At 42.3% G+C, this 20,708-nt stretch overlaps 1 protein-coding gene across 1 annotated transcript in view; it reads left to right on the top strand.

The window, feature by feature from the left end:
- Nucleotides 1-2,423: 2,423 nt before the first annotated feature.
- basp1 (brain abundant, membrane attached signal protein 1) overlaps nucleotides 2,424-20,708 on the top strand; it is a 43,889-nt gene continuing 25,604 nt past the window's right edge. The window contains exon 1 of the mRNA XM_018674925.2: nucleotides 2,424-2,590. The gene's annotated coding sequence lies outside the window, so the exon portion shown is untranslated. The remainder of the gene's footprint in view (nucleotides 2,591-20,708) is intronic.

Here is a 20,708-nt window from a genome sequence, read left to right as displayed (position 1 = left end):
TTGAACTCCACTCTCTGATCTTCAAAACGGTTTCTTCTTTTAACCTCGGGGCTACGTCTTCACCTCAAGAAATCTGTGCGTTCGCTGTGCGGCAAAAACTCAGACTCTTCAATCCAACATGGTAATGAAAGGTGTAGAGGAGCTAATTAAAAACACACACAGGAAGCAGAACGCTGTCAAAACGTTGGGCTTTTTATCATTACCCATGTCATCACATGCAACCTGATTTATTATTTACCTTGTTTACTGTGTGCACCAAACTTGCATCATATGGAGCGATAAATACAAAGATAGAAATAACATCACATGATGAATCCTTTGTCAAATGTTTGGAGGAACTGTTTTTAAAAACTGAAGCGTCATGGTCGATGCAGCAGAAGCAGATGAATCCGGAGTTTTTGCCTCTCGAATGGGTCAAGCCCAAAAATACTGATGACTACAGCTCCCATAATGCAACTTATAGTGTCTCAGTGGTTTGTCAGGCCTGTTCAGAGATGAGGACATCAAAACCAAAACCATTATACAACTGTTTTCCCTTTAAGATACACAGCTGAGAGGCTTGTGCAGCCTTGTTGTTGGTGTGTTTGCTCTGTGCTGTCAGGTTCAGCTCTGGATGTTAGGAAACAGAGAAGGGGTGAAGGATCCTCAGGGTCGGTTATAGTTCATAAGCAGTGGGATCATCTCAGAGCAGCCAGGATTTCTCAGCAGCTCTGAGCAGAGGTCAGGTACAGCCGGGTCACAGAGGTCACACAGTCTTCCAGAACAAACTGACCTCGCCCTAATCCCCAAATACTTCCTGCTGGAGGGGAGGGGGGCTGCAGTTAGCTGCTTTTCACCCTGGGACTCCCTCCAGATAACAAACTGCTGAGTCTCAGTCCGACACTAACAACGGAGGAAGACCACAGATTTAACTGTTTCATACAGTTAAGTCCAGCATATCACAGGGTTAAATGGTCTGAGTTGAGTGTTAGGAACTACCCTGTCTCCAGTAAAAAAAACCATCTCCCTCTGGAACGTGGTTGAGGAAGAACCACGCCCTTTAAAAGTTGTCTGCTTCACCAAATGAAAGATTTACAAAAACCGAGAAGGAGAGTTAACGACTCAGGAAATTAATTCCCACAGTTTGACTGCAGGTAAGTGAAGGTTCATTGTGTTGTTCACTGGTTCAATTAAACAAACAAATTGGATCATTAGGAGACAAAGACTCAGGTCTTTACAAACACTGCCATCTAGTGTCCAAATGCAGGTAATACAGCATTAAAAATAAGAACCCACTGTTCAGTGGGAGTTTAATGCTTTTATTTCAAAGTAACTTCAGACTTTAATCAACTGACAAACTTTGATGTTGAGGAGATGTTTGACTAAAGACAGGTCCAGTTTTTAGAATGATTTGTACTAAAACAACAGGTTAAATTACTGATTGGTCAATGGACATCAACATAAAGTATTCCTCAAGGTGAAATACTAAATATCTTCTGGTCTCAGCTTCTCAAATGTGAGGATTTGCTGCTTTTTCTGTCTTTCTATCATTGTAAAATAGAGTATAAGTGGGAATGGTTGGAGAACACACGGTGCTGACTTTTTGTGAGCTGGATGGACGGATGGCTTGGATGACAAGACTTTAGTTGTATAAATTATGTCACATTGCAAAGATAAAACCCTACTTTGCTCACAAACCTCTGTATCAGTAACTGAAGTCGCTGAATGAAGGAAAAGCTTCAGAATGACACAGAACAGGAAGATTTCACTGCTGATACCGTTGTTCTTTAACCTTCAGTGTCGGTCTGATGGAGTATTCTCCTTCTGATCAGATATTTAAACAACATAAACGATCTTCTTCCACCTCAGGTGCATCAGTCTGTGGATCAACAAGTGAATCCAGTTCACCAGACACTGACGCAGTGTGTGCGGTGAACGGCAGGGGGCGCACGGAGACAATGAAATGGACAGAGAGAATGGAGGAGTGTTTCCACTGAAACAAGGGCAGAGGAAATCTACATTCCCATCCAGTGCGCAATTCAACATCTGAGTAAATATTTGCTAATAAGAAAAATCCACACCAGGAAATATTTCACTCAGAGAGAGAAACACATCGAGTTGAATATATTTTGGCTCTTTGAGCTTCCTCTTCAGAGACACCGTATAATGAATGAGAAAGAATATTATCGGAATAATGAAGGAATTTTACAGCGACAGCGCTGGCTCTGAAATCACCACAAAGTACAACTGAATAAAATATAATAGTTGTAGGAAAACCCTACAAACATCAGATCTCCTAAAGTATCAAATCGACCCCAAACGCATCATAACGCTTTGTTAGAAAATTACAGAAAAATTCAGGCAGTAAATTCTTCTTTTCATAGGAGGAAAATTTTGGCTTGTGCATCTGCTCGGCGTGCGTGCACAATGCACACGCGCATGCACGTACGTATGGATGCGTGTGCGCGCAGGCGGAGGATCGCCGAGCCGAGCCGTACCGTGCAGCAGGCACAAGCCGCTGGGCGCGCAGGAGAAGCCGCAAAAAATTACAGCAGCCGCTACTTGAAACTGCGAGGAGAGCAGAGGGAGCGTCGGAACTTCAGTGTTCACGGTAAGAGCCGCCGCCTCCGTTAATCCTCCTCCTTTCTCTCCCCTAAAAAACAGCTCTCTGGATGCTTGCGGTTGTTATACACATATTTTTCTTTGCCATCCCTTTTGTCTTTTTCCACCTCTCCATTTGGGGAGCCGGGGCGCACGCTGCGTGGATCAGTGTGGGCTCAGAGACACGGGATCCTGGAGATTTGATGGGAAGAAAAAGAAAAGAACATTTAACGGGGCTCAGTCTAACGCGGCTCAAATTCCACTAATTAAATCTTCCTCTATCCTGTTTTTACCAGGCGAAAAAAAATGTGCACGAGCTTTAAAAAGGGGTGTGTACAGTCTGGAAGAACACGCGCCTCAGCCTCACACACACACACACACACACACACATTCTCCTTTATTCACACTTTTACTGAGGAAAACCTGGCTGCGGACAGGAGCGTCTCCTCACGCACTTCACGCGCTCTTTATTATTGATTGATTGGCCTGAAAATGTTTGTGATCGTGTTTTTGTCTCTGGCTGCTAGGCAACGCGCAGAGAGAGCGCGAGCTGGTTTTTATTTTCTGATCATTTACAATAAAACGAGCTCTCCTCCTCCTCCTCTGCTTCTTCTTCTTCTCCTTCCTCTTCTTCTCTCGCCCCACCTCTTTGTCTGTGTGGAGGTGTGACACCGTTTGGCTGCATGCAACTGCCACACACACACACACACACACACACACTGAGCGCCTCTAACCAGGTTATGTCACGATTCAGATGAATTATTGATCTCATATTTCCGTTTTATTGCACCGAGAAGAAGGAGGATGGAGGAGGGGGGAGATGGGGATTTAGGGGAGCGCGTGTGGGATGAGGAGGGGGGTGATGGAGAATTGGGGTGGGGTGGGGGGTTGTACCTGAAACCGTCCCCCCCTCACACCCATTAAGTTCGTCTTTACACTCCGCTCCCGTCGACGTTGGATGTTATTTCTGCAGCGAGTCAAACTTTATTAGCCATCCTCCGTCCGTTAATTGCCTGGTCCTTTGTTTGCCGCGGCGCGCATGCGCACTGGGTGTAGGGTGTGGATGGGAGAGATGCCACCTTGCCTATCAATAGGATGGAGAGGAGGAGGATGGTGTTTTAATTCTCGGTTTATTTGTTCATTACATGGAGGAAAATAGATCGTAGAAATAAAATGAGCTGATTTTTGTGGCTGTGTGTGTGTGTGTGTGTGTGTGTGTGTGTGTGTAGACGGTGTTTAGTGTGTGAATGGCGACGCTGTATCAGTAAATATCATTAATGTCATTCAGTAGATTATAATGATGCAGTTCTGTCAGGCTGTAATGATCGATTATTGATGATCAGTGAATGGATAAATTGAAGGAAAGGAAAATTAATCGCCTGTATTTTTAATTGTCAGTTCATCTTTGAGCTCATTATCAGACTGTTAAAGCGCTGTAGATGACATATATTTGGATTCTACACTTTACAGACTAAACAGTTAATCAATTCTATAAAGAAATAAACGGATCCATTAATAATGGAGCTGCTGTCCTCTGATGCTGCTCAGAGGAAACAGACTCAGGTTTATATTGCTATGACATTCACCTAATAGTCATATAATACTTGTTTCTATGGTGCTCCACTGTGACTCTGTCCTTAACCTGCACTGATGGATGGGAACTGAGTACATTACTCAAGTACTGTACTTACTGTACTCAACAATGCTGAGGTGCTTCTACTTCATTTGAGTATTCGCACGTGATGTTACTTTATACTTGTACTCCACTACATTAGTCTGACAGCAGCAGTTATTACTTTATTTGTAAAACGTGTGATAATCCTGTCAAAAAAAAAGACACATAGTTTTGTGTTAAAGCAGCAGCGTGTAGGATTTAGTGCCATCTAGTGGTGAGAACACAGATTGCAGCAACTCGTTTTATTCCAGCTCAGTGTGAGAGTCGGTCGAGTTTTGTTGTGTTTATCTCCTCTCCTCCTGTTTCACTCGTTATATTCAGCTCAAGAAAAGCTCCCACATGTTATTAAGTGTCTTTAAAGTCATAGATGGACAGACGTCAAGACCAAACCTCTGAACATCAGGACAAAATATCAGCGTTTTTTAAACATGGCTCTTAAACAGTCACCCTCAGGGAAACACTGTCTATTTAAATATTGTATTTAGTTGTTAAGTAACAGCTGAAATGTAACAGGCTCCTATACAGAGTCACTGGTTCTGTTTGTCTGTTCTGGGCTCCTGTAGAAACATGGTGGACTCCGTAGAAGAGGACCCGCTCCCTGTGTAGATATAAACTGCTCATTCTAAGCAAACGAAAACACAATAATGATTAGTTTTAGGTGATTACACACTAGATTAGAATATATTCCATTTCTGCCGATAGATTCCTGTAAATGTTACAAACTGGACCTTTAACTGTTTCACATTCTGTTGGATGGAGTTTAAAATAAACTTGTGTGTTAGTACATTAAAATGCTGCTAATGCATCAACAATAATGATGCCTAATGAATGTCAGACTTTTAGTAGTAATGGAGTATTTTTGAATAGTAGTAAAGAGTAAAGAAGGAGGAGGTTTATATTATTTTAATATAATTCATAGCAGTTTTGAATGTACTGGGTATCACTGTAACATATTTGTGACATTGCTGTGCACTGTGTGATATATTATGGTGTATTTGTGGTGTGTATTTACTGTATAATACTGCAGTGTGGTCTGGTTGTGTGTCTGTATTGAGTCCTAGAAAGCCATAAATAATGTGTCTGTATATGGAGCGTTCTGATTGGCTCGTACTCTGTCATGTGACTGTGATGTTTGACTCTGCCTGGGGGCGTTTGTCATACGCCTTTACCCTCAGTTGCATGTGTTTCTAGTCGCTCCGCTGACAGCTGTCTGTTAAAGACAAACATCAACACAACATTTCACCGAGACGACGCACAAACACGATCTGCGTCAGGATGATACAAAAAGCAAAATCCCAGACGGTATATTGACATTATTTCAAAATATAACTCAGCTTTAACTATAATATTCCTTAAAGGTATTTAATTTTGTGTTTGTGTCCATCTGCGCCGTGATGTAAGATCACCATGGTAACGGCAGGGCCGTAGTAATGTGTCCTGTCTGTCTGGCTGCTGATTGGCTCTCATAAATCCAGCCCTGAGCGCCTTCATTCATCCTTCCGGAGGAGACAAACAGCAACCTGATGAGGAGTTATGACAGTGACTCATCCGTCACCGCCGCTGTCAGCTCCTCGAGGTGCGTTCGTGTGTCGAGACGCACAAAGAAACTGTGGGCAGGGAGTCATTGGGGTCGTAACGGAGGAGTCTGTATACTTCTGTCGCACAGAAAAGAGTGTGTGAGACAAAAAGAAAGAGGACGATTAGAGGGACCACTGCCATGTCTTTGTGGTCCCCTCCCCGCTGAGATGTGAAAAACAAACACGCTCTTTGTCCAGGATCCAGAGAGTCTTGTGATCAACAGGCGTCAGTCTTAATGAAACCATCATCAAGCGTGAGATTCAGACGAGACGAAGCAGGGCGATGAGAGCAGCTGCTGAGGTTTAATGCACAGACAAACTCAGTGAGGGCATGGATCTGTACGTGTGTGTGTGTGTGTGTGTGTGTGTGGAGGAAGGTGGGGAATGGGTGCAGCTGCAGGTTGAGTCACCGCTGCTGCTACTACAGTGAAAAAAATCTGGGTCTGATTTAGTCCTTAAACTCTCATTAAAGAAGAAACAACATGTTCGGTCAGTGATTATTTTCACCTCCACTGCAGCTTATTATTAAAGTTTATTTGAGCCTATAATCTTATTTTCTAATTTTAAGAAAGTAATATTTCTAGGATTCAGTAATAGATATAATGAGTCATGACACCGGTCCCCACATCAAACACCACCAACCTCTTCTACCACCTGTCGTTGTGGTATGTGTTGTTATCAGGATATGAGATTTTGGTCGTACCGCTCAGCCCTGGTCAGCTGTGTTGTAATGAATATTTTTATTGATGCTTTTGCTTCTGGACGTGTTTGAGAAATTTGAAGAGCTACAGCACATCAGACTATAACCATATTCATGCGAGTTAAAGAGCAGCTTGTGTCGTTTCAGTGGTTATCACATATATACAAGTACAAGTCATTGTGATGAAGTGATCTGGCTGCTTTGCCGTCATTAATGAGGGAAACTTAGCGTGAAGTATTAATATAATGTAGATTGTGTTTGCAGTTCTGGAGCAGCTGCTGCTGCCATTAATGAAGTGAAGCCTGAGCGCTTCAGGCTCACATGTTAAACCCTTTTCACTGCCATTTACATCTATATCCTGGCCCCTGTTGATCGTGGCAGTGCTGCCAGCTGCATTTCAAGCTCCCCACTGAGCATCCACCTGTAGCTCCTGAGTTTAAGGTGGAAGTTACCAGGTGTTTCTGCCTCCAGAGCTGTAGAGTCTGATCTGTCATAACATGCCTCCTGCTGCTCCTACAATCCTGCTCAATGGTTGTTCTTACATTTACATTTATCAGTGTTATTGTTCGTCCTGTTGCTATCTCTACATGGACATCTGCAAATCCACTAACCCAGGTCTAACAAAAAGGCCATAAATGGAGTTAAAACAACCAAACTGCCCCCAGTTCAACTCCTCTCTGAGTCAGTAACAACAGAATTTATTACAGGACTGTTGTATTGCATCAGAGTACATGTGTTTCTGTTTTTCTAGCTGGTTAGTGGCACACTACAGTGCTGTAGTTTTAAAATAAAGGCTGAATACTTGTTATAGTCCTGGCACAGCTGCTGCAGGAGACAGCTCCTGTTTGTATTGAAAGAGTTTGGGTGTAAAATGGGGAAGTGAATTTCTTGGAAAGTCTCCACCATTAGCAGCGAACTGTTTTATGTTTGACAGAGCAGCTCACAGCAGTGGGACGGTATAAATGTTAAGTGGTGACTGAGTGTTTAATTCTCAATAAAGAGTCGACAGGACACAGAATAAGTTACTGTTTCACACTTGTAGCTTTCGGATGTGATAAGACTCTCAGACTCTGCCTATGGCCAAACTGCTTCTGCCTGATAACCACTCAGTGTCCGTCACTGCAGCAGGAATGAGGAAGTCAGATGTTTCAGTTTCCTGTCAAAGGAAGCGTGACACTGTGTATTAAATGACTTTTAGAAAAGGTTATTTTGGTGCTGTTTATATTGAGTTGGAGTCAGAGTACAGCAGAGGGTTTAACAGGGAAGATCATCAGGAATTTGCATTTCCCAACAACATGGTCGTCTGTTGCTTTACAGTTTATTTCTGACAGGCTTTTTATAGAAGCTATAATGAGCAGTACAGGGTCACAGTTACAGTATGTCCCTCTGAGGACACTGAGGTCGTGTCCTCCATGGGTTTTCTCTGGAAATTTGGAGATTTAGCAACAGTGCAGAGCAGCCAAACATTACACTTGGCAGCACTTTTTAAAGTTTGATTCCTTTATTTTTAGACTCAGTACTTTTAAATACTGTCTGACTGACTGTCGTCCCATAATTCTGTGCATGTCAATGAATCTAAATTGCAATAAAAACTGTACTGTACTACAGAGAGTTTTACTAAACAGTACATCTTGCATGTGTGTTTTCCTGGATTGGACTCTATCTATTCACTTGTTGTGTTGTTTTTCTGCCTCCTAGTGGCCAAAAATAGATTGATGCAGCTTTAAAGATTTTTTATATCAACAGTTCCAAGCATCAACAGAAAACTGGGAATTAATTTGTGGAATTAAGGGAGAGAATTCCCTGTTAAAGAAAGAAACACAAGCAGACGTTTTATCTTCACAATATATGTTGAAGCGAGAGCTGACAGCAGCTTCAACATAAACACTAACATGAGTTTACAAATGCTAAACCCATGTCTTCGACCCGGGGGGTTGATGTGTCTCACACTCAGTGTTTCTGCAGCAAAAGTGCAAAAAAAAGAGAAAGAAAGTAGAAGTGGCGTCGGGCCCTTCCTCGTGTCCCTGCCCTCTCCAGTCCCGCCTGAGGTTTGACGGCGGTGCAACATGTCCTCGTCCTCGGCAGCTCTTTCACCATGAGCGCCATCTGTCACATCGCGCCTCGTCTTCCAGGAAATTACAGCTCAAACCAAAAGCGACAACGTTATCTGATATGTACCCTGGCGGGGCGGGAATGAACTCAGCAATCTCGGCTCGCTCTCTGCTGAATCCCAAATCCACTCACTCGCTCAGTTGTCCTTGTGGATTTGAAATCATTTGACGAGGGCAGATAAAGGGGCAATCAGTCTATATTTCTTCCCCCGACCTGTCCTCTTATCTGAGAAGGAAACAGATTTCATCCTAAAAGCAGTGCAGACAGTGATAACATTCTGATAGTTATGAGATTTTAATAGCCAAACAATTTCATTTCAGACCCAGATAGAAAACTGGCACCTGTTATTGCAAAGTAATTGCTATGAAAGAAGAACAGATTATGGAGTGCTGTGAAGGGCTTTTCAGCTACATCAACACCTGTGCTTGCAAAACAGGAACATTTTTCCAGACTTATCACTGGTGGTTTTGTTAAATAATAACTCTGGTTTTGAATTAAAGTGAGTTTCTTCTCAGTGGCTTCAGGCTTGTTTGAATGTCCACAGCAGGTACAGAGCAGTAAATCCTCAGAAAGATTTAAAAGTATGCTGCCGTTTTGTTTAATGATTTCACATTTTCTGTGGAGGCTTTAGTGATATTGTATGCAGTCAATTATTAACTGCTGGAATGTCCTGATTCAAATGTGCAGTGTGACGTATAGATCAGTGTGAACCTCAATCAAAGTTCACAGCCATATCTTTTTAAATCAGTGAGGTGGGCAGCAGCCATTTTGTTTCAGCACATTGGTGCAACTGAACATGACCCAGTAAATCTGGTGTATAAGCACTCACATAACAACTAGTGTAAGGTGGTTGTTTGATTGGAAAAAACAAGATTTTAGTATTACATGCATTCATTTAATCAACGACCAGATTCAGTCATCAATATGTAGGGACATCCTCCATGGATGATGTTCGGAAAATATCTAATCACGATTTTTCTGACAGATATTGCGATCGCTATATAGCTATATTTGGAGGAGAGGGTTAGGGCTAACCTCCCTGCCAGCAGAGCCACCGTCAGCAGATGGCGTTGATAATTTGTTCTCACTTTCAGACGTTTGGGGTCGACGTCTATGATTTACAACGCTTGTAGGAGCTTTTCTTGCTCTTAACGTAGCGAGTTGCTGGCCTGTTTCCACACCATGAGCTGCCTTTCTCATGTTTTTTGTTAGTGGGCGTTTACACAGTCTTTTTGACTTGGGCCACTTCTGATTGGTGAGCACAGGGACGATGACACAACATGATTAACCACTGGGTCAGAGTCAGGAGTTGTAAAAATAATCGCAGCCTTTACGGTTTTCTAATCGCATTAGTTCACAAATTCAGACAAGTTTGTCAGGTGAGTGCAGTGTGTGGAATAAATCAGGGTGTAGTTTAAACCATCAGGGGTCCACACTTAAATATCTCAACAACTACTGGATGGATTACCATGACATTTGGTGAAAATGTTCAGATTTCTGAGAGAAAATGAACTGTAAAGATCTCTGTGACCCTTTGAGTTTTCCTCTAGCACCATCTGTAGGTCAAAGTTTTCACTAATCCAGTAAACAATCTCAACAGTGGCTGGTGGCATGGATTGGTACAGACGGTCATGTTCTCCAGAGGATGACGTCTGTTAACTTCTCGTCTTGCACCATCATGAGGTTAAAATCCAGTTTGTCCAAAGCTAATGACCTTCCCTTCAGCCTCAGTTGTGCTTTGTGTTTAGAGCCAATTAGCAGTTTTTGCATGCTAATGTGCAGCTAACAGTTACACAGCCAGATATTTCTCTCAGGATTTGGTTGTTTAAAGTAAATTTTAATATTTTTAGGATCCACAGGTCTCTGTAGCGGCGACTCCTGGTTACACAATAAGGAAAAAATGGAAATCTCGATGTATAGCAACACAAAATTTATTCAGCCTTCACAATTAACATCTTTTAGCTCCACAGCCTGAACCTTCCATCAGCAGCTTCCTCCTCTCTGTCTTTCCTCTCTGTCTTTCCTCTGTAAAACTTTGAGGACTGCCTCGAAAACGGTGCCGCCATCACCACCGCCGCCACTGCTCTGTGCGTGAATCTTAACCAGTCCAGAGATGGAGTCTGAAAATAATGAGATGGTACAACAGAGTTTTGACTCGTAGGTGCTCGGCCTCCTCGCGTTTGTGTTGCAGTCCCAGTTCTGTCGGCTTCCATCAACGAGAGGGAAACTGACGACGAGAAGAAAATTACAAGAATATCTCTCACTGGATTTTTTTTTCCTCAAGTGCGACACATGATCAAGGGCCTGTCTGAAACACTCAGAGATGTGTGTGTGTGTGTGTGAGAGACATTAGACGGTGAAGAGATGGATATGTGTGTTTTCCACATGTATGTAACAGCAAGGAGCTGATTTTACTCTGTACGTCACTTTGGAGACACGTTTTATTCAATATTCGGCTGCACCTGAGATCCAGATTTTCATCATATTTTAAATTCTTCCCTATTGTTTTTTTATTGTTATGATTAAAATGAATGCACAAATTTGTGTACACTTTATATTTATTTCTATTTTTCAATGAATACATTTCAAAAATATCTGTCAGTATTATTTGTATTTTATTTTATTAATCACAAACAAATTCTTGGATAATTAAAAAAAGTTTTCATTTAAAATGTTTTTTAAAAACTAAAACCTAAACTAAAATTTTTGTAGGTAATAAAAATAACATTAACTAATTTAAGTCAACAAAATTAAAATGACTAAAGATTAAAATAAATATATTTACATTTAATTTAAAGTACATTTTATATTACATTTTAATTGAATCATTTTAATCAACTTTAAATGTAATAAATTGAATAAAGATAAATTGAATAATATTTAATCTGTAATTCTGATCACTGAAGAAATAAAAACAGATTTATTGTAGCTTGAAACAGTGTAGAGCTTCAGCTGAGACTCGTAACAAGCCTGTCGTCATTTAAATGGCTGAACAGCTCATTTTGCTGCTTCTCTCTCAGCTACATCACAGTGGAAACCAGAACGACCAATTAAAGAGCGTCTAGACTGTGTGTGCCCCGTGTCCTCAGCGAGTCCGGTCTGCCTGCTCACTGCTGGATAATGTGTGTCTTGGCTCTCACCCCCCTGTGGCTCTTTTTAGGGTTAGCTGGAGTTCAGAGACGACTTTGTCCCGTCTCCTCGTCTGGCCTGCCACCCAGCGTCACTGACTGCAGGGCTGCCTTCTCCTTCTCTCTCCTGCTCACGTCTCGCTGTCTCACTGTTGTGGCTGGGGACAGCGGACGCCCGCCACGTCCATTTTTGCTCCAGTGGCGTCTCGCCGTGAGCTGCAGATGCACTGGTGACGGGTCATTTAGATGCGACGCTGAGAGGGCCAGTTTAACCAAGCCAGCCAGCCAGCCAGACAGACAGACGAAAACAGAGCTGGGTGAATATCTGAGCCTGCAGCTCCGATCGGTTTGTAAGAAATAAATGTAGTTGTGTTGTTAGATCTCTGCCTGAAGCCAGCGGTAACCGCTGCATCCATGGACCTGAAACTGAGTCTGCTTTTTAGTGCCATTTAAGGTCCTTTCCTCAGTTTGAGATCTGATGGGAGGCAGGAGGCTGTCGACAAAACACACAAGACTCGTGTGCAGCTAATTTAGTTGGAGGGTTGTTGATGGGATTTTGGAACCTGGCTGCAGAAATTTTGGCCTGTTACGACAAAATCAGTGCAGAAATGTGGGCTTGCACATCAGTGGACAGAGGGAGCACATTAATTAACGTCAGTCTTTGCAGCAGATGTTGGAACCTGCTGCAGGGATTTGCTCCCATTCGGCCACAAGAGCATCAGTGAGGTCCAGCACTGATGTTGGTGACGAGGTCTGCCTCACAGTCGGTGTCCCAGTTCATCCCAGAGGTGTTGGATGAGGGTTGAGGTCAGGGTTCAGGGCAGTCCTACCACACCAGACTGGGAAAACCACGTTGTCATGTTGAAACAGTCGTCATCTTTAAATACTCAGTCTAAAAATGTAAGAATTACAGTGCTAACATTTTGAATTTCCCTTTTTTTATTTCCTCTCCACCACTTGTGGCGTCTCAGAGCACTGGGTTTCCTTCTCGCTCTTAATGAAATGCAGCACAATCGTCCGTATACTCATTTATTATGGTATCTAGTGCAACAAGATTTTTATTTCCACCTGGAGAGATGGAACTGAAGTGAACGAGAAAAACACTGCAGAGTCCAGATAAACTGCAGTCAACGTGTTAGCAGGGAAGAAAGAGGTGAATTACTTTCACAAACTCCACCTGCTCTGGTGTTTTCGCTGTAGTTTAAACTACAGCTTCAGCAGCATTTGATTTTGTAGTAGAAAGCGAAGGACTGATCATCTGAAAAAGGGAAGTGCAGAATGCAGAGTGTTACATGTCTGGTCTGTGTGGGCAGCAGCAGCAGCAGCACTTGATCAGAGCTGGCGTTTTTTTTTTTTTTTTTTTACATACATCTTTTGCTTGTGAACTCGCTGCCGCCTTTAAACATCTGAGGGAGTCTCTCTCTCGCTTCATGCGTCAGATTTATGAGGAGATATTAAAGATGATTCCAGGGAAGGTGCTTTATGTTTTCCTGTGCGCTCAGATCTAGCTGGTAAAGCGGATCATAAACATCAGAGAAAAGTCCCCAGAAAGCAGTCGAGAGTTATTACCTCCGTCTCTGGGCTCAGAGGCAGGAGGGGCAGAGCATCAGGAAGATTGTGTCCTCAGTTCTGATTGACTGAGTCACATTTTAAATCCTGTAAAATGCCCAAACAAACACACAACTTTCACTGTGTGACACACGAAGACTGAAGGGCAGCACTTTATCATTTCATCAATAAATTGTAAGTAGATTAATTTCAGCACATACATAGTGCACTGAGTGATGTGAGCAGCCATGTTGGATTTGGGTAAAAATCTGTGTGGTTGCTTTATGGCACAAAACAGGAACCATTCTTAGTTGTGATAATTACACAACTTCATTCCAGTTCCAACAAACTGCATAGTTTCATGACTGCGTCAGTGTTGATTTGTGGTCTTTGCTGCTGAGAATTATTTTATCCACCAGACACACACACAGGAAATCAAACCCAGACTAAGGCTAAAGCTGAATTCTCTGAGTGCTACTTTAACCCATTAGTTTATCTGTATGTCCAAAATTCTCAGTATGAAATTCATTTCCTGTAAAGGTGATTAAAACCTGTATGAAATCACAGCTGCTCACTGTCAGTGAGTTTACAGTCATGCTAGCAGCTCTGTGAGGTTGTATTTATCCACAGTGGTGCTTTGAGCTAAATGCTTAGGTTAGCATGCTAAGCTAAGTAATACAGCGGTAATGTTAACAAGCTAAAGTTTAGTATTTAAAATGTTAATCATACTCACGATTTTGGTGCTAACTTTCGCTAACTAGCACTAACTGATCGTAAAGCAAAGAACTGAATAAACAGCTTTGACCTGCTGGTGATGCTGAAGGAAAAGTCAGAGGCTAACTAACCATCATCTGTAGCGTTTATCATCTGGAAACCATGAATGTCTGTGCAAAATCTCAGGGCAATACATCAAATACTTGTCCAAATATTTCAGTTAGATTCGTCATTGCTGTGGAGCTAATCTGAATTTATTATTTTCTTCCTTTTGGGCAAAGCTTAAATCTGGCTCTTAAATCTCAGACTGTCATTAAGATCAAGATTTCAACATTCCTCCTGCTTTACTCTGCAGTGATGAAGTGTCTTTGGTGAGAAATAAAACAGAGGATATTTATTTTTATTGGATTAGGATTCTCAGACAAATTCAGTCTCTGTAACAAGGGGAAAACAAGTGCTGCCTGAAAAGTAAGAAACCAACAGAAAAACGGATAATAGTCAGTTCTGTAAAATATGGGCATGATTTGCAGTTAATGAGGTAAAACATGCAAAACAACTGATAGTCTTTAAAAATCCATTTCCCATCAGAGTGTGTCGTTTCATTCCCAGAACTTTCTCAGAAATGTCACTTGGCTCTGATCCGCTCGGAGAAAGCGGCTCTGCTCACCAGTGCAGCCCTGCAGAGATATTGATTGATGTTGGACCGTGTCTGGCTCCGGGTGGAAGCCGGGGGCCTCGGGGATCTGTGCAGACAGATGGAAAGGAGGATGGTGTGGGACACTGGGATGGCAGAGCTGCTAGTGGTGGGCTTAAAGCTGCAGTGCTATTGATTGACACAAGAGATAGAGCCCTTCCGAAGCCGAGCTGAAAGCAAGACAAAGACAGGAGAAATATTCAGCTCTGAAACAATCCCCCCGGGTGGTTGTGGAAGCCAAATGGAGCCTCTGTCTGTGTCGTGTGCAGATTATATCTACCTCTATAATATTTGTAGTAGTCTCACTGGAGCTGGACAGTCCTTCAGGAAACAGATAAGTAATAATTAGACATATCCCTGCTCCTATATCTCACCCCATCACTGAAAACTAATCTACCTCTGTCTGCCTCCTGATTCTCTCACTTCTTACAGAGCTGTGGTCATTTCAAGGTGACAGTAACACTGGTAGCTTATTCATCTCTGTCGGAACTGGAGGAAAAACCAAACTGCACACTACATTAATTTAATGATTCAAGTCAAAGTTCCAGCTGCTGAAATCAGAGCAGATGTTTATGATGACATCAAACAAAGCACACCTGTAGGAATGTGGCTTCACAATCCTCTGGAGCGAATCGAGGAACAAAAAAAACGATCAGGAAATCAAAAGAACTGAAATGCAGAACAGAAGTAATAACAGGGAAGGACATATTATACAGTTGCACTCGCTGTAAGCTGTTGTGCGTAACAGTGTCAGATAAATTTAAGATGCAAATGTGATTACACCTTTTGGGAGCGCCGACTGAGCACAAACACAAATCTCAGACCGATCAGGAGCAATGTTGACATCAATTAACTCTAACCTACAGAGCTCAGAGCTGCGCTGCAGAGCTGTAGTTTCATGCTCCCTGATAAAAGATTTCCATTTGTTTATTGCGCCTGTGAAGGATCAGATCAATCATCCAGTGTTCAGAGGAAGTTGGATCCAAATCCTTGTGATGGAATTTTGAGTTTTATTGTTTGTTTATATATAAAAATGTGGCTATAAACGTGTACAAAAAGTAAAATTAGAAAAACTTTACAGATGACTAATTCCTTTTGTGTGTGCTGTTGCTTCACATCTCTGTGTGTAGCTCTGTTAATACTTCCTCGTCCCTTCACTGACAACTGAGCACCTGTTCCGGATTTTCAGGTATTCACTTGTTCTCCGTGTGTGTGCTTAAAACAAGACAGAAAAGGGAAGGTATTCAAATAAGGCTGAGAACAAAGCTGCTGTATATTATCAATAACATGCAAACACAGCTGAGAACACAGAGGTTTCAGTCCTCTGCATGACTCAGTCCAAAGTACGTAACACATGCAGTGGTTATGACACAGGGTCTACTGAAACCAGATTTTATTATTTTATTGTAGATAGATTTGGTGTGAAAACCTGTATTATGTAAGGTGTAGTGTATTGAAACTGATTGAATGTGGGCAATAAAAATACAGTATCTGCACACTTCCGGTTCTTCGTGAGGTGTTCGGGACACCCAGACTGAACCACAGGTACACCAGGTTGTTTCCACAGGTTGCCAGGCCAAAAGTGAACAAAGTAGTCCGAGTATTTGGCTGGTGATTCCCTGATTTTCCTTCTATCTTGAGCAAAAATCGTCACAAAGCACCGAGCCTGCCAGGCGCGTGGGCCTCCTCATTTAAATTCAGCAGCGCCCGCGAGGAAAAGATGCAGAGACGAGATCACGATTCCTTTGAAAGTACACAAACTGAGCGCTTGACAGCACTTGAAGTCTCCTGTCTTAACAGCGTGTATCTGAGGCTGGGCGACGGTGGAGTATGTGTTGGGAGGAAGGATTATTGGCAGGAGCCTGTGATGGAGTGGAAGATAGAGCCGGCTGTCACAACAGCTTGAGAAGAGTCCCTTTGAAATGACGGGAGAGGACTAATACATCCACCCTGCGCCATCTCTGGCTCCACACAGGGTCCATTTTGGTTTGTGGTTTATGATGTGCACTTTATTGCAGCTTATCTTACATATACAGCATGCACTCCTGCTCAAAATGGCTGCTGTGTGGACTGATCAGAGAGGATGCTGTAAGGGCCTCAGTGAAGGACCATCATGCAACAGCTTTCCAGATGGAAAAAACAACATCACAAAGTCAGATGGTGAGGTTTCTCATTAGCTCGTATCGTCCAGCTCAGCTCAGAATAAAAACAAACTTTAAATAAAAACAGGCTGAGTCGTTCCTTAAGGTGTCCTGAAAACCGAGTCTGACTTGATAATTTGAAAGCACATTTTGTCAGGACAAACTGAGGAGAAAATGGACCTCACATGAAACTGGATGTTTTATGGAGATGAATGAGTTTAGTGCTTGATATTCCACAGACATGCTGCAGCCACTAATTTACATCCTTGTGCCCTTGTAGTTGGTCCATTACTCTGTGACACACTCCCAGAACGCCACAGTTAGTTTGGACTGTTTTCTATTTCCACTGTTTATTATGGCCTGAATGCAACTGACCCAACAAGCTTCCAGTCAGCGTCATTAAATAAGACGATCCATTGGCTTTATTCCGCATCGTGTGGGTGGGATGTTGAGATTGGTAAAGACTGCACACTGTCAGCATATCCCTTAAATGTAGGTTGTTTTTGGCTTGGCTGTCCGTTTCTGTTTCCTTTTTTAGTCACTTTTGTATCATTAAGCACTAGGGATGGGGATCAAGACCTGGTTCTGCATGGACCTGGTTCCAAATTTCTCAAAACTCGAAAACCAATAAGCTCAAATTTGATTGATACTGCTATCAAGACTAACAGGCCCTATGGTGTAATGTTTTGAGAAAGAGTTGCATCATTCAAATCAAAACACTGGTGCACAAGTAGAACTTTTGATTTCAGTTCTTGCAGCTATCACATCCTCACTCTCTGTTTGTTTGTTTGTGGTTTATGATGGCTGAACGTCCAAAGTGCTCAGAGGTTTGGCTGCACTTCAGTAAAGCTGAAGATAAGGAGGAAGCAAAAGTCCTTATATGTTCTAAGCTGATTTCTTGTAAGGGGGGAAACACAACCATAAATATCACTAATAGCAGTTCTGTAAACAATTTGTTGTTGTCTAATCTTTTCACCAAATGACAGAGTTCATTATAAATAGTGGTAAACTCCCACTTATCCTGTTAACCTTTGAGTAAATGTTATTTTAGTCAAAGAAGTAGGAGAATCAGCAGTGCTGTAGGCGTTACATCAGGTAGCTTGGACCGACGATCTCATTGTCCAAGTTAAACTGAAGACAGACAAACACAGAACAGCACACATGTCCACTGCCTGCCTCCATTTATGAATTCATCATGGACTTAATGAGTTGGCCTTGCTAGGCAGCAAATATAAAAACACAAAGACAATCAGTGGTTAAGTGATCCAGCAGCACAGAAAGTTTATTCAGTTTGATTGAAGAATGCGTTGGCCAAGTTAAAACAACCAGCTGTTCTGAGCTGTCCTTACAGAGGACTGAGAAGCTCCAATATGGCAGCCAGAGGATGCATCATGTCAGCTGAAAGGCCTCAAACATCCAACATTCAGACAAAGACAACACAGAACAGCTGATCCATGACACACACTGTGTTTCTGTAAGACAGACACAATGCTGGTCATTGTGTGGGCGTAGACTGCTTGTTGTAAACCAGGAAGTGAGCAGACAGTGTGCTGTGGTAGGAAGTCAGCACGGTTTGTACTGTAAGTATGACTAAGACGGTTGATCAGACTGCTGGCAGCAGATCAACACTGTGACTGCTCAGGGTTCATGGGAGTGTTAGAAAAACTTAACAGAAGCTTGAAAATCATTACTCAAACCTCTGTGTCACTCAGCTATTGGGTAAATTATTTAGAAATATGGCTTCCAACTAGCGTCGCCAAAAAGAGAAAAGAATAACGAAATAATTGCACATTAAAAACAGGTTTCAGTGCAGCTAGAGCTGAGTTTACAGCTGTTATTTCTGTACAATGCGAGCCCATAGATCATCTGTGTCGGCAACTTTTACGGATGAATAGTTACAAATTACTGTTGAGCGACATCTAGTGGCTGTAGTAACTATGACGGGAGCAAAGGAAGAAGTCAGCTGACGCAGTATAAAAACATGTTCATGTTCAGTTCATGTTAGGACGAGGTTTGGGTTTGATGGATGACCGCTGTTTGTTTCCCACTTGAAACCAACACTGATCGTTGTTTCTTTTAACCGTGACCGTTGCACAACCCTTATTATTTTAGCCATGACAATGAAGGTCGATGGACCTCTGCAGACATGTGACTGGTCAGTGTCCTCTAACACCTCACTGATTAAAGCACAGTGAATAACCAGGCAGCTTCCATCACTTGTTGAAATGTTTGTGTAGTTCGTGCCTTCCAAAGGAACTGACTGTACATGATGTACGAGTACATTAATTAACTTAAACCTGGCTTCAAAGTTCTCTGTGCATCTGTCTCTATAGGAGCTCAGACTTACAGTGGATGTTTGTTATTTGTATAATTAGATGCAGTTTCGCTGCTTTTTCAAGTGTCGTCCTTCACTCAGCTGAAGAGGACTGCTTAAATGAATATTTTATGCAAAAGAATACATAGTCATTAATATTCTACAGCCACACTAGCCACTAATTTGCATCACCATGCACCGACTGCTGTTCATTATTTGGTACCATTTCCTATTTTCATACCTGACACATAGTGATGTGATGGAGAGGACGACTTTTTGAGTCACTTCAGTCCAAAATGACTAATTGCTAAATTTATAGCATAAATTGGGAATCAAATTAAATCCATTGCTGCCCATATTAACCCCATACAGAGTGGATCCCATGACTTTGTTTTTCAAAGCTGATGTATAAGGTTTTCATCTCTCTGTAGCAGCATCAGTTAATAGCTCTTGGGTTTAGCACTTCAGCTTGTGTTTGGTTCCCCTTTGAAACCAGGGGACAATATTAATAAATTGGTATTATAAATAAATTGCTTTGGCAGATTCACTGGTATGAAAACACCGGGGTGTTTTGGCGACACTTTGCAGCTCGCCTAATTGAGAGGATTCAGAGTGTCTTTGACAGACTGAGTGGACTGCAGTGCATCGCATGATTTAGTAGACGGAGGGGCAGGTTGCCAAACTGAAAACATTCGCAGGGTTGGCAGCATCCAGAGCTGCACTCAAAGGAAAAGGCAGCGAGCTGCTCAGGGCTTCAATTATCACTGTCTACATATTTGGTTCAACAGTGCCTGATATGTTGTTGAGTTACAGCGTGGGTGTTGAATTGGTGATTTCTGAGGGCTGGCATGGATCATGTCGAGGTCAGTTGGGAGTTGTTCATTGTTAACTTATCAGTTGACACATTTTTCGGTTTAAAGCTGCAGTGTTTCATATTAACAACAGGTCAAATAACTATGTGTAACTTGAAAGGTGTCACTTTTAGTAACAAACCCACAGAGACTCATCACCTCACTCTGCAGTTCCCCTCAGCTCTGCAACGTTTTAATGCATCTCAGCTCGTTATTTTGGTTATACGACCCACAACTCCCATCACCCTCATCCTCAGCAGCAGGCAACTGTTTTCAGCAAAAAAGCCCCAGTAGGCCCAATGTATACCACCTGCTCCACACAGAATGACAGCAAAGTGAAGCCAAGTTAATTAATGCCACTTTAAAACTGGAAATACCACAATATGACATGTTTAATGTGAAGTGGTCCTAAGCTGAAGATCAAGTGTGCAATTTAAAAGTGTTTCTGTCTTTGTTTGCTTGTTTATCAGCCATTAGATACCTCTGTTTTTCTGTATCTATGTGGTTTCCCCATAGATATGAGTCAGTGTGTGTATAGGAAGCTGTTATCTGCACACACACACACACACACACACACAACCAGTTCCTCTCATGTTGATTCATCTCCGGACTCAGTGAAACTGAAGAATCTCATCAGACTCTGTCACCATGACAGGCCGAGCAACCAACCAGAA

This window comes from Lates calcarifer, linkage group LG4 (genome assembly GCF_001640805.2).
Source record: "Lates calcarifer isolate ASB-BC8 linkage group LG4, TLL_Latcal_v3, whole genome shotgun sequence".
Classification (NCBI taxonomy): Eukaryota; Metazoa; Chordata; class Actinopteri; family Centropomidae; genus Lates; species Lates calcarifer.
Note: the sequence above shows the minus strand (reverse complement) of the source record. Positions and strands in the feature narration are given on the sequence as shown.